Consider the following 9,597-nt stretch of genomic DNA (forward strand, 5'->3'; position numbering starts at 1 on the left):
TTATGATAAAAATCATAATATTATCCTTTAATAATGACAAAAATTATCTCCACTTTTCCATCCAACGATTGAAAACTATGCTCACTCAACGGTCTTGATTGCACGGGCCGATGGTGTAAATTTAGGTCCAAACATTGCCCCCCAATTTCCTTGAACTTCGGCTCATAAGCCGAATGGTTAAGGAAATTAATTGTTCGTAGACCACAAAATCCCGTTGTATCGCTGAAAACTCTTCTTCGAGGATAACCTCTGCTCTACCAACGTTGTAGTCTTCCTTAGCTATTCCTTCGGTGGCAGACATTTACTCCGGCCATTGAATTTAATGGCTAATTTGAATAAATTCCACTGAGTTCACCGAATGAACCTTATCATCAAATGCGCATTAATTCAAGTCAAATCAGTGTTGAATTAGTGGCCAAGTAGCAAATTGAACATCACACCCTTTTTTTTTTTAATTTTTTTTTAAATGAAGGAGAGTAGCTGAAGCCTAATACCTCTTTTGTCATTTGACCAAAATTGTCTCAGCTCGGCTAAGGAACAACTGTTTAAACCAAGCACGCCATAGTTCAGACAAAATTTTGCCAAGCACACCATCTTGTTGGCCCCCTTATTTTCTCAAGTATCCCTAGTTTCCTTGAACTTCGGATCGTAAGCCAAATGTTTAAGGAAGTTAACCATTTGTAGCCAACAACATTTTGTCGTATTGCCGAAACAAATTTTGTTCCTCGGCATTAAAGTCACCTATGTTCTGCCAATGTCGTAAAGCGGGGCCAAGGTCAATAAAAATCGTTCCTAAAGCTAGGCCAGCCTATATATATATATACGGCATTCTTTTCTTCTCGGTAGTGGCAACCTGAAACAATATATAAGCCAACTGCATGTACAGCAGCATCACATCAGGTTTATATATTTATATATATAAGTAGCCTGATGTAGTGGCCGATTTCTTCTCCTGACAAATTCCACTGAGTGGAACCACTTGCTGATGAAAAAAAGGTCCTCGACCGAGACAAAAACTTGCTGCAGCACCTTTAGACTTCCCATTCATTTGGTCGAATCAACTAAAGAAAACGGGACCGAGAAAAATGGCAACTCGGTCTACCATCAATTCTTGGTCTTCGATTTTCCTACTTTTCTGCATCAAGCAATGAACAACGAATGCAGCTGCATGCTGACTTGCAATACAAATATATGCTGCTTATATGCTTAACCGTTCGTACCGCTCGTTGCCCCCTTATTTTATTAAGTCTCGGCCTGCACGGTCGAATGATTAAGAAAATAATTTATTCATTCATTTTTTATTTTAGCAAAAGAAAAGAAGAATGGCTGAACCATAATAAGGTGGAGGCCAACAATGCTATATTCCTAGCCAAGATCTTTTTATATCAAAATTCTCAATTTGAGTCTGCAGTAGGCTGAATAAAGAATTTTTTCCAAATGTTTCTGAGTTGATGAAATATTTTTATCATCGACCGCCGAATGTGTTGAACAATTATTATGCCCCCCAGGCATAATAATTTCGTCAATTTCAGCTTTTAATGCAAACAACTTGGCCGAACGGTATTTCTCCATATCGACTTTATCACTAATAATCATATCGATTGGCGTGGTTTTGGCGGCTAGGTCTATGTCTTCAATTACCATATCAATCAATGTGATTTTATGGTTTGAAGCCGTGTATTGGTCTTGTTCGTCATTGGAACACTTCTCTGACGAATCATTTTCTGAGTCAACACATTCGTTTAGGTTCTTCTTCGGCTGTCTTGACAATTTTCCTAGGCCGAATTTTGATTGTTGTTGGAGCGGAAAATTGCCCCTATCTTCTAGACAACTTTTCAAGAAGTTTTGCTTTCTTCTTGTAGGAATGCTTTACTTGGCGCCAAATCTCCAACGGAACCTAATTGAAATCTTGATCTATCATGTGAACTTCGTAGTTTTAGCACTGGGTCTCACTGGGCGTGCCAAAATGTTGACCCTAAAAACTACCAAGCCTACGTGGCGCGCAGGCTGAGTAACTAGTGAGTTAACTACGTCATTCGGTTGATGTGGGGTGTGCCAACTCGTCGGCCGAGCTCGGCCATGGAGTAAAATGTGTTGATGTTATGTTGGGTGCGCTGTTGACTTCTTGATCTTGCGATTGCGATCGAGGAAGGAACACGTCTTGGCCTTTGGGTTATAGAGCCTGAAGACGAGGTTGCTAGTTTTGTGAAGTTCAATATCAAATTCGGCTCTTAGGGTGTCGAATGTATTAACCTGGTAACACCTCACTTCGCCGAAAAAGTTGATGAGATGACCTCTGCCAATAAGGATTTGAAAATCCTTCTCGACTGAGACTTGGATAGATAACCAGTCGGCTTCGTCGTAGTGTTGTTTATCCAAACTGAATGTGCTTTGCGGTCGGCTAATTCTACGACAACAGTGTTGTTTATCCAAACTGAAGGTGTTCGCCGGTTGCCTTCACAGTTCTGTTTATCCAAACTAAAGATGTGTCGGCGAAAAAGAAAATAAAAATCTCAAGGTTGTTGAGAGGTTTCCCGTAGTGCGAGAATTTGGGCATGGCAGTTTGTGTGTTGAATTGAAGGGGGTTTTCCATTGCCATTGCATTCGTATTTATAGGACTGAAGTACTTCCTTTGCATGGTCAGATAATGTTGCAGAGTTTAATTGCAACTCTAATTCCTGAAATTAATCTGCGTCAAAAGCCAAGCATATCCTCATATTGTAGTTTGTGACTTCTGAAATAAAGCCTATCTAGGATTCCACATCACATCAGAAACCTAGCCCACCTAGGCTTCTGATCTCATAAAAAAAAAAAAAACCTCCATCAAAAGCCTTTTAAAACCATTTGATCACTTGTATCACCATAGCCTACCTAGGTTTCCTATGTCATCATTACAAACCTAGCTTTTCTAGGCTTGTCTCATCATCACCCGAAGCCATCACCTTTATTGTGGCATGCATCTTGACCCTATCTGAATGCATTTCAAATTCATTTTTAGCTTCCATGTACCGTTAGATATCCCAAATCAACTCGAACTGTACTGCTCGCTTGGGATATAATTCACATTATATTTATCTGGTCGAAAAAGATGCTAGTATAATGTATATTAAAAGATAATTATTATGATAAAAATCATAATATTATCCTTTAATAATGACAAAAATTATCTCCACTTTTCCATCCAACAATTGAAAGCTATGCTCATTCAACGGCCTTGATTGCGCGGGCCGATGGTGTAAATTTATGTCCAAACAGGTTCAGATAAGCAATTTGGTCAATTCAGTCGGTTTGATGTCCACCCTTATGCATGGGTTAACGCTCTTAACCAACAGAGTTACGCAAACCCGAATCAAGGTTCGGTCCTCAAATATGCTACAATAAATGCGCTTAACCAACAAAGATACAAGTACCCTTGCCAAATATATGCAAATATAACTAACAAAGATGAATTGGTAGCCGAGGTTCCATAACAACAACAAGTGGGAAATTCCAAGGTGTGACTAAATCCATAAGCCTCATCCATACCAAAAGTCTTCCACTTTCACATGTTAGCCAAACATGTCTTCATCATCTTCAGCCCTAGGTTATAACCTGGGCACATCCTCCTTCCCGACCCAAACAGCAGAATCTCAAAACTCTCTGACCTTTCGAATCAATGCCAGTATTCCCTAACAACCTCTGTGGCCTAAACTTTTCTAGTTCTTCCCACAGTTTAGGATCTCTCCCCATGCTCCACTTGTTCACAAAAACTAGGGTTCCTTTACAAACATCGTAACCTACCACATTGTAGTTTTCAGCGGCTAGATGTGGTGCCAACACTAGGTTCTGAAAGACGATAGGCACTAGTCAGGCGGCAGGCTGGGGCATAATGCTTAGGCGGCTAGATGGACACTTAGGCGGACTAGGCAGATTTAAGTAAATCTATTATATTTCGTGTAAATAAATATCTGTTTATACTTAAAAATATATACAATATCATCATAAACTACAAAATAGAATGACATATATATTATGTAGTATTGGAACATAATGAAAACATGGGGAACAAGCATATAATGTGTGTTCATTTAAGTATTCAACAAGTCGCTTGTAATTTATTGAAAAAAATAAAATGCAAAATGAAAGTTATTAACACGCCCTGATCCTGGTGTCCGAATGACAATGGGATGACCACGTGTTGATCGCCACCCAAGGGTGACTTCAAGCCATTTCATGAATGCATATGCCAAGAACATGTGAAACATGCATAATAATTTCGCGCGTAACTACGCAATATAGTATTCAAGTACAAACCTTAATAAAATAAAATAATAATTTAAAAGTGACGATGCATGACATGTTCAGAGCATACTACTAATTCGAAATACAAGCGGAATGAATATTAGAAAGTGTGATTACAAGAGATGTCCTACGCGGAGAGGAGGACACAAATTCATTGATATGGGAATGCCTCGTAGCTTGGGTCGTATGCCTTGTCCCTAGGTCCTGAGTGGGCACAAAACAAAATATGAGTGGACCAAGTTTATATATAAGTAATACGCTTTCCAAAAACCCTAGCATGCCATAAAACCTTTATAAAACATATATCATATATAGTGTGCTTAATAATGGTATCACAATCGCCCGAAGGCACTACATTGCCCGCCTGAAGGCATATATAGATATCTTCCACCCGAAGACACTACATCGCCCGCCCGAAGGCATATATAAATATCTTCCACCCGAAGGCATATATAAATATCTCCCGCCTGAAGGCAATGTATGAATATCCACTAAGTAAGTACAGAAAATCATGAACATAATCTTTCCAAAATATATCTCATCAAAGCTCAATAACTTAAACATCATATCATAAATCCATGTTCATAAATATCTCAGTAAACATAAATTCGATAAAGTATGATAATTCATAAAGCGCAAATCCGATTTACTCATAAACGTTTCATAAAACGTAGTCATTGATAGGAATTTTTACCACCTGCAAAAGTAGGTATAAAAACACTTAAAAATACTTGCAAGAGTACAAGGTTGTCGTAGTATAATAACTCAAGTAAGGTCGTTCTCCACAGGGATTGAATGAATAATTTATGTTAAAACCAAATCTTAATTAATTATTTGAAAACAAAGTTTGGAAGAGGTTGATTTTATGATCTAAAATATTAAAAACGAATTTAATGAGAAAGTAAAGAAAACAAAAGAAAATAGTTTTGAAAATAAATTTGAGCACTAGGGTTCCGCTGTCACCTTAACAATCCTACGTAGTTCTTCCAATTACTTATGACTTACACATGCATATTTGAAGGTTAGGTTTTCCTAAAGTATATCCTACTTGGAACCTCCAACATAGAACGTATTTCTAATATGCAACCTGTTTGTGGTGTCTAGATCGAATGTGAACATGCAAGACTCATTAAGTTTTATAAAAACCTTTTGAAAAACCATATAATCCTTAAGACATGTCGTCCATCTTAAGAAGTTACACATATTAACCACAAGAAGCCAGCGCCAAAATTGCATCAAATTACTTTATAAGTATCATAATGGTGGCCAATCATCAAGACAATTAGATAATTTAAACTGATCATTAATAATTCAAAACCCGCATGCATAATATCATAAGCAAATTGAAAAGAAACTACATATTCTTACTAAGGCTCGTGGCCTCGCCCTAGCAAACGAAACTAGTTACTAACAACCATAAAACAAAATATTACTAAAAACATAGATAGAAAACACCTTGAAAATAAACTTGAATCGTCAAAAGCTCTCTAAAGCCAAAATGTGTGCGTTCTCCCCCTCTCTTAGGGCTAGCCAAAAAGGCTTATTTATAATAATCTAATTAAAATCCTCCTAGTAAAAGTTCTTAGAAAAAAATTAGGAAACCTAATAAATTGAAATAAAATAGGAAACATAATCCTAAATTAACTTGGTAAATTCGTCCAAAAATCTGCACAACCGTGTTTTGGACCCAAATCAGCTCCAAAATGGGCCCAAAATAGCTTGATTTAAAGCTTGGACTATTATGAACACTTCTCCAGAAGGCCATGAACCATATCTGAGGTTATCTTGGGTTCCAGAAACGCAGTTTAAGCCCAGAAACATCACTTTACAGCAACGCACACTGCTTCTTTATTTAATCGTCAGAAAATAACCGCTTGGTAGATAAATCCCAAATTTTGACATGAATAAGCCAAGAGACACACAAACGTCCTCAAATTTGAATCATTCAAAAAATCGTCGGTTTGGTTATGTGTTTTACTCTAGAGGAAGTCGATTATCCTACAATAAGAATATAAATCAAAGTATCTAAATTCTACCAAAATAATTACCAAATTATACTAAGAATAGGGTAAAATATAAAATATAATATTGACTCATCAGTCATAAAATCATGTTTTTCATGTATGCATTTCTAGTAATTAAATCTTGCATTTTGGAAGGGTTCTACTCACAGATACTCTATCACCGAAGGGCCGTTCGAACTAGGGAGGATATAAACACCACTAACAAACATACCTAAGCACATAAAAGGACCGATTAATAAAACTCTACTAAAACGATTGAATTTGAAAAACGGACGTCGTAAACGGATTCAAGACGTCGAAAAACCTAAGGGGACCTAGGGTTCCCCCGAGCATCGCCGCACGCGCCAAGATGGGTTGCCAGAAAATTCGCCAGCGCCACCTTGGACAACGGCAGATCACAGTACCTCCGGCGGAGGCGCGTATGCTCCGCACGCCGGCCATGGTTGCACCATGCGCAGCCTCATTCGCCTGCGAGTAAAGGCTACTCGCCTTCCTCGCGAGGCTTGAAACTAGCCGGTTTCTGGGCTCAACTCCCCGAGCTCCATTCGAGCTCGTTTCTCAACCATTTTTTTTGTTTCAAAAGCCAAAATGAAGCTTGACATGAGGAGAAAAGATTCATACCAAGTTAGGATCAAGTGGTGGCCGAAGTTGGCTGGAAAATGGCTGCAAAGATGCGGTCCTCATCGGAAACCTGAGGAGGCTTTCCTCGTGGGTTTCCTACATCCAAACATCACCAAAACTTCTCAAAACTACTCCAAAAAATACATCAAAGCACAAGCTACAACTTTTGGATAAGGTTTGAGGCTTACCTTTGCCGGAGAAGGTGGAAACTCGATGGAGAGCTTCTACGAACAATGAATGCACTATACAGTGGAAAATGAAGGTTTTGGTGGGTTTTTCATCGTTTCTGAGTTCATAGGGACGATGGTGAAGTTGTTGTTGTCTCTAGTGTGTGATTTATTTGAGGGAACCCTTGGGGATGGTTAGTTTGACAGAGACCTGAGATGTAGAAAGGGAGAGAGTGTAGAGAGATAAGGAGTTTAGAGAGAGAGAGAGAGAGTTCACATAAATGGGGAAGGGAGAGCGGTCACACGAGTAGGGGTTTGGGATCAAGGGGACATATTGGCCGTAGTGGCTCACACATTAAGGTCATTAAGGACAAAACACGAAATATTCGAAAAACGTTCGACGTTTTGTAACGTAAAATCTTTGTTATAACTTTAAATTCGAATCCGTTTGCACCCACGCGTTCATGGCAATGAATATAAAAAGAATAAATTAAGAAAATTAGTCATATGCATTACGTTGAAATGGTCAACGAAAGTCAACGTTCATGCCTCAAGGGCAATTTGGTAATTTCATACGTTCGATAATATAAAAATACGACAAATTTAGGATGGGGTATCCCATTTATCTATTTTCTGTCTAAGTAAGTTGCAACTTAGGTGGGCTAGGCGAGAGCCTAGGTGGTCTAGGTGGGCGCCTCAGCAGGTCTAGGCACAATTTCTTAATTTTCAAACGCCTAGGCATTAATTGGGGCGGTGACCAGTGGCGCTAGGCAGAGATTTTTAGAACAGTGGCCAGCACTACAACCGCATGATGCCTCCTTATTGACTAGGTCTAATTTTTTTTTCATTATCAATAAAATTTCCGTCATACATTTGAGATCTTTTCAACAAAAAAAAAAAAGGTATGAACAGACGAAGTTGGGAGCTCGACCAAGAAACTAAGTTTGAGAGTCGAGAGGAGAGAAGTTATGAGAGTCTGTGAATTCGAAATTAAGGTCTCAGAGAGACATCGAGGTCTGTGAATCTTGTTATATGTAGAGATTTAATCTCAAATTTTTAACGGTAGATACAATCCGGGTCAGGGCTCATTTCCTCAGCTATTTGGACCCACCCCACCTCATTTTGGATTTAGAAAATTTGAATCCGCCCTGACCCACATGTTTGAGGCCATTCCGCCACCCCTAGTAGAAAGAAATTTTTTGAGACAAGGGCTAGCATAGCTAGACATGCCTAGGCTAAAACATCCCAAGAAAAAACCTACATTGTGTGAATTGTGGCTGTAATGGTGAAAGGTTTGGAGTTGTAGGTGGTTAGTTGATATTAAATTTAAAAACTTTATGTTAAATGAATGTAGAAGATTTACGGATAAATAGATAAAAGTTTCAAGAAATGTTCACGGGAAGGAAAAGACCTAATAGGAAGCGAAGCCGAAGTCAACTTATTCAATCGAAAAGATGAACCTTGATCGAAGCAGAATTTAAAACGGGGATGAAGCAGGGGGAATTGACATTTGATCCAAAATATGTACGTACTGATTTTTCCTTCTATTGTGAAGGTTAGGCGTGGATGACACAAACTCAAGATCATTGTATCATGGGTTTGAATCCGGCACGAAAGTGGAATGGGCAGGCAAAATTACATGAGAGAAAGAAACTCTTGGTAGAGTCCTTCGGAGGACAGAATAGCACTATTTAGTGACTAGGAGAGGACAACCCGTTGTGCGTTATTTTTGTTTGACAGATCTATACTATAGTCAAGTTGTCCGCAAAATCGACTACTTGAGGTAGTGGAGATGTACATGCCTGCCCTCAATATTGAAAAATGATGCTCTCCATAGATTGCCAGAATATTTGCAGAGATCACGTTTCCTATTATTTTATTCACACACTTATCTCGTTCTAAATGGAAGACATGGGGTAGGTGAAAATATAGGATAATATAAAATATTTTAATGTCGAAAAATTATTTTGAGTTTTATTTTTGCACTACAAAAATTTAACAGGGATGATGCACCATAATTCTGATAAAAGAAAGCAAATGGAGACTGTTACGTGAGTACTGCTATTCTTATTTTTTTTTAATTTTAAATACATCGATATTTTCGCATTAAAAGAATGAGGAATTTGGTTAAACTAAACAATGAGCAACCTAATTTGGTATCGAATTCATCATTCACGAGATTCGAACCTAAGACCTTTCACTTCCAAGTGGAGGAATACCACCAGACCATAATACTGAGTGTCAGTTGAGGTGTGCAACTTATGTATAATTTCTGTTTATTTCAGCAATTGTTCCCTTCTTCTTAAGTTGCAATTGTTTTGATCCTTCCATTCCAAACCTTTGCCGTACCCTACCCTCCATCCCTCCCACTGAAGCTCCAAGCCAGAAGTCCATGAAAATTAAAAATAGGTGCCATCATACCCTAAATGCTGCCAGTTCGGGAAGAACTAAGGTGAAAGATAATTATTGATCCTTTTATCCATCTTCTTTTGGAAAGTCCCCAA

This window comes from Malus domestica, chromosome 15 (assembly GCF_042453785.1).
Source record: "Malus domestica chromosome 15, GDT2T_hap1".
NCBI lineage: Eukaryota > Viridiplantae > Streptophyta > Magnoliopsida > Rosales > Rosaceae > Malus > Malus domestica.